Here is an 11,877-nt window from a genome sequence, read left to right as displayed (position 1 = left end):
TCTTGTGCAGCATTTTATTCAACATTCCCAATGGTGAATTTAGAAATGATTGATACTTTGAAAACACTGACTAAAAGTAAAAAAAGTTTAGTCATCAAATAATGAACACTGCTTTGTGCTGGTGATTAGGAAAGCAAGGGGCCTGAATCCTAAAGGGAAATACGGCATAAATACATAAAAGAGCCACAGAAATTCTTCTTTCTGCATTCTGTTGATATCTCGACACTGCTGTGCTTTGGATATGATTTTTACCTGTGTTCATATGAACTTTAACTGTAAAATTAATAGATCTCTAATAGAGTTCTTGCAATACTAGATTCTTTTTCCAAATTGTGTCTAAGCCTAGTGTAGTTCACCGATTCTTAATTAAGTGGCAATGTCTGGCACAATTCACCAGATAAATTAATATTAATATGAAAGATGACATCATGATGTTGCTTATCTGATCCTTTTAGCTAAGAAGTGGGAAAGGAAAGAAGACAGACCTCGCACACAATAAACGTAGTTGGGCATTGAAGGTTCTCTTAAAATGTAATCAGTTATGTCTCAAAGAAGCAGTGGAGTGTAGTGGTTGTACTAGATTGTATTTTTGTTCAAATGAGTCGCTTCCTCTCTGTGGGGAAGGATTTTACTTTCTGACTCGAAAACTTCAGGTGTGGCCATCTGAAGTGCTGTGCTGAATGAGATGGTATGGGAAGTTAGGGAAGCCACTCCTGAGAAGAGCCTCTAGGAGACAGTAAGGTGTTCAGCCATGTCTTTCATTTCATCTTTTCAGACCAGCAGTGTCCTGAATCAGTTAGGTCCTAAATGAACTGACACGAGGAGAGCTGCTGCTAAGCACAGTGAATGGTCGTGCAACAGAACGTTCACTGCGGAAGTGAACACTGGAAACAATCTTAGCACTCCTAGAATATGTAAGTAAATTGTGATATGTTACCCCTTAAAACGATTTTAAGAAAGACTTGAAAACACATTTGTGAAGTATTACGTAACAAAAGTGCAATAAAAATTTAATAATATAAAACTACTATTAAACTATTATTATGTAGTATGTAGTATGTGAGTAATTGTTATAATTATGTAAAATAATCACACAGATATGGCTTGGAAAGAAATCTAATAATAGAGGAACTATGGCACATTTTACTTTTTTACAATTTCTTAAATGAATAAAGAAAATGTCACAGACTGAAGCACAGGCAATAAAATATCTTCTCATGACAGATGATTGATTTCAGCTATCAACAGGCACATACACACACACCATATGTAAAGGTATTTTTTATATTTCTGGACGTTTAGCTAGTAAAGAAAAAAACTCCATTGTCTTCTACACCTACTTTGCTAAAAAGGGCACTTGGAAAGAGACCATATTAAAATTCGTTTAGAAGTGTCAGAGCTGCAGCAGTGAAGACAATATCTTACCAGAACTATAAATCAAAGCGATGCACCATCCCTGCCTTCCACCAAATGCACTAGAAGAACAAAACTGCCCTGTGTATTAGAATGAGAGGAAAAAGATACCCACAGAGTCCTCCTCAGACTGGGGTGCTAGCAGAAGAAAAAGTCCTTCTTGATGCTATTTTTTTAACGTGCATTCGAATAGAGCCCACGTTCCTATGTCACACCTCCACAGGTCAGACCCCTCAAATATTTTCAGCAGATCTTTGTCTTGGAATCATAATATTTTACTTATGTCAAACAGATTCTATTATAACCATTTAAAACAAAGCCAGAGTTCATCATGGAGTGTATCTGAATGATTTGCATTTCTAAACTACATATGCATTTTAATGCACTTAAATAAGAAAATAATCTCTGCACCACTTTCTTAGTTTGACATAATGCATGACAAAGAGTTACTGCATTTAAAAGAGTGCATAATAAATCATGCAGCTAAATGACAACATTTTTTATGTACTATGAGATCAATTCACTTGAAAACCACTTTTTGTTTAGCATTTAAAAGAACAGAAAGCAAATATCCCCACATCACACTACATCTCCTTTATGAGGCCACATACAAAATTCTCATGTCTTCATTTCAGGAAAGCAATGCTTCCAGACATTTAGTTACAGTAACACCCCTGTGCCCCCATATCCACAGTTTCACTTTCTGCAGTATCAGTTAGTTACTCATGGTCAACTATAGTTTGAAAATACTAAATGGAAAATTCCAGAAATAATCAACTAATACATTTTAAATTGCACACTGTTCTGTGTCCAATGATGAAATCTTGCTCCATGCCACTTTGTCTGTCCTGGGACTTGAACTGCACCTCTGCCCAGAGGATCCATGCTGTTTACACTGCCGTCTGTTAGTCACCTAGCAGTTATCTAGTCATCAAATGCAGTGTCATGGTAATGAGAGTTGTTTGTGTCCAAGTCACTTTTATTGTACTTAATAATGGCCCCCAAATGCAAGAGTAGTGATGTTAGCATATTGTTATAATTCCTGTATTTTATTATTAGTTACTGGTAATCTCTTACTATATCTACTTTACAAATTAAACTTTACCATTGATAAGTATTTATAGGAAAAAATAGTATTTATTGACTTTGATACTATCTGTGGTTTCAGGCATCTACTGTGGGCCTTGACAATATTTCCTATGGATATGGAGGGACTTCCATAGTTTGCACATGTAGTTACAAGACTCCACTAATTACCAATAATTTCCCATTGATGTTGTCTATTAGTGTCTTAGAAATGGATTCATACCCAACTTCTAGATATCTTACACGACTCTATGCTAGGCATTTCATATGTCATCATGAGCTTGCTGATAGTTTTTATTTTTATTTTATGTCAGTCTGGACATTTCCTACTTTTACCTTGATTCTGTTATTGTCTACTTATTTATTTTAGTGGCCTCAAGTTAAAGTGAAGGGACAAATGAACTAAAATATTTTTTAACATTTCAATAAATAGCAACCTAGATATGATTTCTGTACTCCATGACCTGACCTGGCTTTCTGCACTTGGCCGGGATCAGATCCAAACTCCTCCCGAGTAAGTTCTAGATAGAGCAGCATGGAAATGGGAGGGGCCCCATCACCTTTTGGAGGAAACAGAAAGCCATGGGGCTTCCTGCCCAGCATGTCAGGGACAAAATTAAACTTTCCTGGTTCCAATCCCAGTATAACCAATTTGGTTACCTGCTCTTGTTCCCAAATCTATTACTGTTGTGAAGGCTCAAGCAATTAACTGTTTCCTTTCTTAGCCAGTAAAGCCTTCTTTCAGAGAAAGTATTATTTGTTGGCATTTTACTAGGATGATTCTTCTAATTAAGATCTAATTAGTTAACAACGGAGTTTTCTGGAACCGACAAAGCAAACTGTGGAGTCATAGAAACACGAGCCACAAGTGTTGCCACCCCCTGCCTCACTAACCTTTGGCCTGTGCCCTTTGGCCCTGTGTTGGCCTCCCCTGGGCTTGGCTCTGGGCTGACTGTGGGCCAGCTGTCTGCTGCTCACCAGATTTTATGCTTGTCTTGAGTCCAGAAATTTGGCTTTTGATGGCATAAAGCTGGGTCTCCAACATGTAGATATAATTATCTTTTATCATATCCTTAAAGAAGAACAAAAGCTGGAAGGCCTTGCCAAGTTTTACTAGAAAACTAAACAGGTTTGGCCTGTGGGAAGTGTATCTTTTGCTTTTCTCTCATTCTTGGCCAGACTCCCAGACAAAAACAACAGGAGTACATGGCGTGAGTGAAGTATGGCAACATGACACCTGCCACTTCCCACTCTGCCCTGCTTCTCAGGTGAAGGCCTGGGTCACCTAGTGAGGATAAGACCTCACTTTTCCAGACCACTTGCCCTTGGCCAAAATATAGGATAATCTGCTTCCTAATATCCAAATTATAGCAATACTAACCCCTTATTTAACAAATTACCATAAATTCTATCTGTTCCCTGGGCCTCCACCTGAAATATTTCTGAGAATTACTTCCAACGTGACATTTCCCCAGTTATGGCTCAGAGCTCACAGTTTGCGATTTAGTTATTACCGGTTCAGACCCAGACAAATGCAAAACTTCAGACAAATCATTTAGTATATTTAACAGCAATTTTTGAGACTCATTTTACATGTGTGTTTTAGTCCATTTTCAGGCTGTTGATAAAGACGTACCCAAGACTGGGCAATTTACAAAAGAAAGAGGCCTATTGGACTTATAGTTCCACATGACTGGGGAGGCCTCACAATGATGGTGGAAGGTGAAAGGCATGTCTCACATGGCAGCAGACAAGAGAAGAGAGCTTGTGCAGGGACATTCCCATTTTTAAAACCATCAGATCTTACTCACTATCATGAGAACAGCATGGGAAAGACCTGTCCCCATGATTCGATTACCTCCCACCAGGTTCTTCCCACAACACTTGGGAATTCAAGATGAGATTTGGGTGGGGACACAGCCAAACCATATCAGTGGGATAAATCTAATTATAAATAATTAAGATTTGTCTTATATACTTTTGTTTTTTCTAAAATTATGTTTCTTATGCTTTATTTTTATTCTATCTTTTTAAGAGTGTTGATCCACCTACATTTAGGGAAAAAATTAAGGAAAAATGTGCTTTACCATAGATGAGAAACCCACGGGCCCTAGGCTGATTATGTATCATCCTTCAGATGGAGCTCTTCCTCCCCTGTTCTCTGCAGGGATTGAACTTTTTTGATGCCTCGAGGCCAGACATCAAACAGTGACTCCTACTTGTCCTGTCCACCAGCTTCTCTTTCCTGGAGCTCATCAGGTGACTCTTTACTGTGATTGCCCCCTTTCCAGTTTCTATACTTTAACACTAGAGGCTTCTTGTCACCTATGTATTTAAACTTACACTTGTGAAAACAATCCGTGAGGAAGACAACCAACAGCATTGTCTCAGGCACTTATTTTCCATCTAATCAAATATTCCTGTGAGCACATAATACAGTTATGTGGCATTTTAAATCTTTCTAGGCTAAGATATCATTTTTTTACAATACGTTATCTCAATAAAACTCTGTGACATGGATGTTATTTTTATCTCAGATGTAAAAAGGGAATCAGCATCAAAAGGTATTAAGTAATCTATTCAGATACTGTAAATTATCAAAGCCAAGATTTGAATCCATGATCATGAATGTCAAAGTCCATGCTCTTTCTAAAGCCCCAGGATGCCTTTTATACATTAATCCATGCATACCATCGCCCACTAGATGTATGCATTTGGATATGGAATGATCAGCATTTTAAACTCAGCGTGTGCAGGACAGCATTCTTTAATTCTTCCCCGAACCCCCGCTGCACACTCTGGCTCTCCTCTTTCTTCCCCAGCTTGGCAAATGGCACCACTGAATTTCATTTGCTCAAGCCCAAATTTTGGAACTAAGCTCACTTTCTCTCTTTTTCAGATCCCCCACCAGCAATATATCAGCAAATACCTGTGTTCCTAATCCCTGAATCTCTTGAAGAATATACCCTTTTCTCTGCATGTCTCTGTAACTAGATTAGTCAGAGTTCTCCAGAGAAGTAGAATCAGTAAGAGATATCTACGTATCTAAGATATAGATATAGATACACATACACACATGCATGCACACACACACACAGACACACACACACACAAAGACACAGAGAGAACAATTTTAAAAGACCGTGGGACTGGCAAGTCCAAAATCTGCAGGATAGGCCAGCAGGTTGGAGACTCAGGGAAGAGTTGCAGTTAGAGCCTGAAGGCAGTCTCCTGATAGAATTCTTTCTCCTTCAGAGAAGGCAGTCTTTCTCTCTTGGGAAATTCAATTGATTAAGTCCTGCTCACATTATGAAGGGCATTCTGTTTTATTCCAAGTCTACTGATTTAAATGTTAACCGCACAGGAGTTTGACACAAGCCTGGCAGCATAGCAAGACCCTGTCTCTATAAAAAAAAAAATAAGTAGCCAGGCATGGTGGCATGCTTCTTTAGTCCTAGCTACTTGAAAGGCTGAGGGAGGAGGATCACTTGAGGCCAGGAGTTGGAGGCTGCAGTGAACTGTGATCACACCAGCACACTCCAACCTAGGCAACAGAGTGAGATATTGTCTCTCAAAAAATAAAAATAGAAACAAGTTAAGTTCATCTAAAAACATACCTTCACAGACACATCTAGACAGATGTTTGACCAAATAGCTGGGTGAATGGTCCAGCCAAGTGGACACATAAAATTAAAATTAACCATCACATCATACTAGCCCAAATAACCCTGACCACTTCCCCAGGCCACTGCTGCACCCCTCTACTTATAATCCTCCTATAAAATCTTCTCCTCACAGCACAGAGAACTTTTAAAAAGGTAAGTAACATCCTAGATTTTAAAATTTCATGAGCTTCCTATTGCTCTTAAAATCAAACTTGGACGTCTTCTCCTGGTTCTACAAGAACCCCTGATCTGGGTGCATTCAGTCCCACTGGCCTTATCTTCCATCCCTTTCTAGCCACATTGCTTTTCTGTCTGTTGCTCTAACTGCTGCCTCCATGCTATTGTCTCTGTCTCCAGTTTCTTCACATGGCTATCTCTAATTGATCTTCTCAGTCCAAGCTCTATTGTCACCACCTCGGGGAACCTTTTTGTAGCCTCTTTATCTACTGATTTTTATGCTTGTTTGTTGGTTTGTTTTCTGGGTTCTTGTATTAGATGATAATTTCTATGTGGGCAGGTTTATGTTGATCTTTTTCATGAGCATGGGTAGATATCCTGTGCACCCTTGTTGGATAAATGGAGCATGCATGTGGTCTTATATTTGTCGTGGTGTTGTTAGGAATGGACCTAGATTCTCACTTGGCAATGAGAGTGGTAGGAAACAGTTAAATTTCATCTGCCCTCTGCCTGTAACTTTCTGCAGCAGTAGTTTTTTATATGTGCCTGACAGTGTTACGGGAGGGGAGTCTGATGGCCAGGAGTGAATTAGGTACCAAATGGGTACTTGGAATGTAGAAACCTATCAGTCAAAGTATGCTGGAGGCTCCTCTTGATTCTAGAAAATGAAAAGTTTATGAGCTTCATGTCTTAGAATCTTTAAAGACCTTAGGGTATTTTTTGAAGTATGGTTTTAAAAGAGCAGAGCCATTTTAACTCACTGATTAAGTCAGAAATGTTGCAAACATAACCATGTTACCTGCACCCTCTGTATTGATTAAATCGTGAATTTAAACCTTATTTCAACAACTTAAACTCTACACTTTTAACTGCTGTTGCTTACTGAGAAAACTTTCCTTTGCCACAGGGTATAATGAACACTCTTGAGTTTTTAGGGGAAACGATACCACAAAATAGAAGAGCTAAATCAAAACAAGAGTTATTATGGCATAGAAGTTTAGCAGCTACTAAACAAAGAGCAGGAAGATTATGATATTTTAATGAAAAAAATAGATAATTTTTTCTTTCACTTATGAAATAGTCTATCAAAGGACATCTATTCAATTTTCGCACCTGTACCACAAAGTACAATCGTTTGGCTAATGATTTTGACATGCTTCACTCTAAAAGTATTATAAATATATTATTAACATGATCCAAGCATGGAATTATGTGAAAATTAAAGATATTTTCAGGTTTTCAACATCTGACTTCTTTTTACAGAATTAATTATAGATCAGAAATAAATCTCAAACCTCAGGTTCCTAATTGGCAACTAAGTAAGCTGTGAAGATCAGACAGGTTTCTAAAGATAGATACATATGTATAGGTAGTGATAGGCCGTTTCTATAAGGCAAGGAAAAATATGGTTCAGAGGCAAAGTTAGATGGGTAGACCTGGAATGACTCAGGAAAAAGAATCATATTCACTTTGGGTTATTATGGGAAACAGTTGCCTGTGAGCCTCCTAGAAAATGATTGATGGCCATTGTCTCTTTTTTTCCTTGCTTCTTTACATCACTCTTTATTTTAATGCATTTGTGACATGCACACAAAACTCCAGGAAGTGTGCTAGACTCTGGAAATAAACATGAGCAAGACATGGTGTTTGACAGAGCACGAATTCAATGGATCAGGTGAATGGGCAAACACAATTTAAACATGCATGGCCTTCAGGTCATGGTATTCCAGATGATACAGATCAACTGTCCTAATGAGGATTTACAAAGTTGCTTGAAAAAATTTATGTCTCAGAAATTTTATTGAAGATATTTGAGAAATAGCCAACCCAAATGCAGGAGAAGGAAGACACAATCCCAAACCCTGCATCTGGAGTTGCTTTTCCCTCCGTCATTAGGGTGCCTGAGAAGACAAGTGGTTGAATGGTGGATTCACAGCCCTGAAAGTCTAGGGAAAACATTTGAAGCCATTCAGGATCCCTAATGGAAAGGCCCCTCGTGAACCTCTCACTCTTCGGGTTGGAACCGTAAGTGTAAGTCCTTAACTTTTAATCATCTCACTTCCTGAAAGTGGGCTGTAGTAATAACATTGCAATTTTGTACAAGTACCTGGCAAAAAAAAAAATCAAATGCTCTTTGAAAAAATGTAGCATCATCCTAGTTTTGCAGTTATTTTTTTTACAAACAACATTTCAAATACACAATTTTTGGAACACAATTAAATATGACAAGACAACAACATCTGGTTTCTGGTCTGGCAGGTAACAGGCTTGGAAACTGTCATTTCATTCTAACAAGTAAAAAGCTAAACAAACTGAAAAAGCAACGGCTCTTTATAGATACAGCAGTGAAGTGAGATCATAAGGCAAACTGCTGCTTTATACACCCCGCAGAATTGGAGAGACAGACAAGGGGATACAGTGAATCACAAGTTAACACCGAACCACCGTTGAGAACCCGAACCAATTATCCGGTTCAGTGGACTGCGAGATAAACTCCATAGCCCAGGTCCGGCATCCGTTCCCTGACTTCAGGAAATTCCTTTGTTTCCAGGAAGTGGAGGAGAGAGACCGATGAATATGCTGAGCTTGCTTTATTTCTGTTTTGTTTCTTCTTCTTCTTCTTCTTCTTCTTCTTCTTCTTTCTTCTTCCTCCTCCTCTTCTTGTTCTCCTCCCTCCCTCCTCCTCCCTCCTCCTTCTTCTTCTTCTTCTTCTTTCTTCTTCTTTTCTTCTTCTTCTTCTTCTTCTTCTTTCTCCTCCCTCCTCCTCCTCCTCCTCCCTCCCTCCCTCCTCCTCCTCCTCCTTCTCTTCTTTTGAGACAGAGTCTGTTTCTGTCGCCTGTGGCTGGAGTGCAGTGGCGGATCTTGGCTCACTGCAACCCCTCCCACCTCCCTGTGATCCGCTTCCATCTCCAGCTCCCAGCCCCGAAAGTAGTCAGACCCGTGAAAGTGCCCGCCACGAGCTCCCGGCTAATTCTTGCAGCCTTTAGAGATGTTTCAATCACAGCACATAATGGTCTCGGGATCTTTCTGACCTTATCTGCTCACCTCTGCCTCCCAAAGTGCTGGGATTACAGGCATGAGCCACTGCGTCCTATTCTTCTTAATAATGTCTGTCCTCTGGAGAAACTAGTCAACCAGAGCCTAATCTTCTGGGGTTTTATCAGAGCCTAACTGACCTGGGGAAAGGCAAATACCCAACTTCAGCCTGCAGTACCCTTCCACATGGGAGGGGGAAATACCCAAGTCCTGCCTGCAGTAGCCATCCTGTACCACTTCAGGGGAAGGGGAACCAGCACACTGAGAAGCACTGGTGAAGTCCAAGTCGGGAGTCACAGGCTTACCAAAAGACTGAGACCTACCCATAGGACTGTAGAATATTCCCCCAACCCATAACCTTACTACCCCATTGCTAAAGGTCTATTTACTGCACTTCCTTTTAGTTACTATATTGTGTCTGCCTTTCAACAAAAAATTACCAGGCATACTAAAAGGCAAAATACACAGTTTGAAGAAAGTGAACAAACATAAGAACTAGAGTCGCATATGACTTTTGTAAGGTTCTATAGTCATATCCTCAAGCTCAGAGACACAGACATTTTTCATTTCTGTTGCAGTGCTGCTGATCTCTAGAATTTCCTTTTTATTAGAATTTTCATCACCCTACGTACATTACCCGTCTGTTCTTGTATATTGTCTACTTTTTTTCATCAAAGTTCTTACCAGATTAGCCATTGTGCATGGGTTTTTAAAATCCACACTTTGATAACTCCAATGTTCTTATCATGTGCCTGCTCTGATCCCTTCTTAGTCTCTGGTAGAAATGTTACTCATGTTTCCCAGGGCACAATTTGTATCAGGAATGTGAAGCCAGGATTAAAGTTTAATTCCCCTGTTTCTCTTAAGAGAGCCTTCTCTTTGGTCTGTGAGTCTCTTTCTCCTGACTCATTCTCTTAACACCTATATCAGTTTCCCTGCCACCCTGGTCAGCACTGTCTTGAACCCAGTTTTAATTCTATTATCTACTATTTGTCCCAACTTGTTGCCAACAATCTGTAAGATCCAGTTCCTAAGAATCAGAGTGGGGCTCAGGTTAATCTCTCAAAACTCAGATATTTAATAAACTTGGAAAAATATTTAAAATCTCATTGCCTAGAGGTATAAGGTTGTCTATGTAATGCCATCTCTTCAACTTCCTCAGAGTAGACATAATTGTTAAGAACAGAGAGTGAGATGTTGTGACTAGTTTCTGTAAACCGAAAAATAAAAATCTAAGCCCCCTGACCAACTGAATGAACCCCCACTCTTGGTCACAAGCATTCCAAAGTTAACCTGAAAAACTAGTATAGGCCTCACTATACCCTTCTTCCTTTGGAAATCAGGCACAACTGACCAGCAGTAACAAAAAATAGAGACCTTAGGGCTTACAAAACACACTCTTGACAGACAGCAGGCCCTGAAAGAAATTATTTTACCCCAAAATATATTTCTTTGATATATTTTGAAATGGCCCTGCAAAGCTATTTCTTATGGGGAAAGTCAACATTCTGTGGAGAATCCCCTTCTCTTTCTAGGTCTTTTCCCTGATCCAGGAAAGAATTAAAGAGTCTGGCGTCTTTTCAGGTCTGATAAGAAACATTTACAATCTATTCTCTCTGAAGCCTGCTAACTGGAGGCTTCACTTGCATGATGAAAACCTCAGTCTCCACAACCCCTTACCTTAATCCAGACACTCCTTTCTATTGATTCCAGGTCCTTAGATAATAACCTAAGTATTTCAACCAATTGCCAACCAGAAAATCTTTAAATCCACCTATGACCTGGGTGCCCCCTGCCCCACCCCCACCACCACTTTGAGTTGCCTTGCCTTTCCAGAACCAATGTATATCTTACATGTATTGATTGATGGCCTGTATCTCCCTAAAATGTGTAAACTAACCTGTAGCCCGACCACCTTGGCCACATGTTCTCAGGATCTCCTGGGGCTGTGTTACAGGTCATGGTCCTCATATTTGGCTTAGAGTAAGTATCTTCAAATATTTTACAAATTTTGATTCTTTTTGTCAACATTTCTTAATTTGGAATGAAATGTTAAACTTTGGTTCTAAGCAGGTCAAGTTTCTCTTTAATCTTTCTGCACAGTAACAACAGTGCACTGGTGAGATGATTACTCTCTAAGGATCCAGAAAACCTTACATGGAGCCCTGATTTCTAAACTACTACTTTTAGTTGTTTCCCAACTGGGCTTTGTGATAGTTTTTTCTTAAAATTACATTTTATTTTAGAGACAGGGTCTTATTCTATTGCACAGGTTTTAGTGCAGTAATGTGATCATAGCTCACTGCAACCTTGAACTCCTATGCACCAACAATCCTTCTGCCTCATCCTCCTAAGCAGCTAGGACTACAAGTGTGTGCCACCACAGTCAGCTAATTGTTTTTACTTTTTGTAGAGATGGGGTATTGTTATGTTGTCCAGGCTAGTCTCTAACTCCTAGCCTCAAGAAATCCTCCTACTTTGACTTCCCAAAGTGTTCAGA

This window comes from Papio anubis, chromosome 4 (genome assembly GCF_008728515.1).
Source record: "Papio anubis isolate 15944 chromosome 4, Panubis1.0, whole genome shotgun sequence".
NCBI classification, from domain to species: Eukaryota; Metazoa; Chordata; class Mammalia; order Primates; family Cercopithecidae; genus Papio; species Papio anubis.
This window is presented reverse-complemented; position numbering follows the sequence as displayed.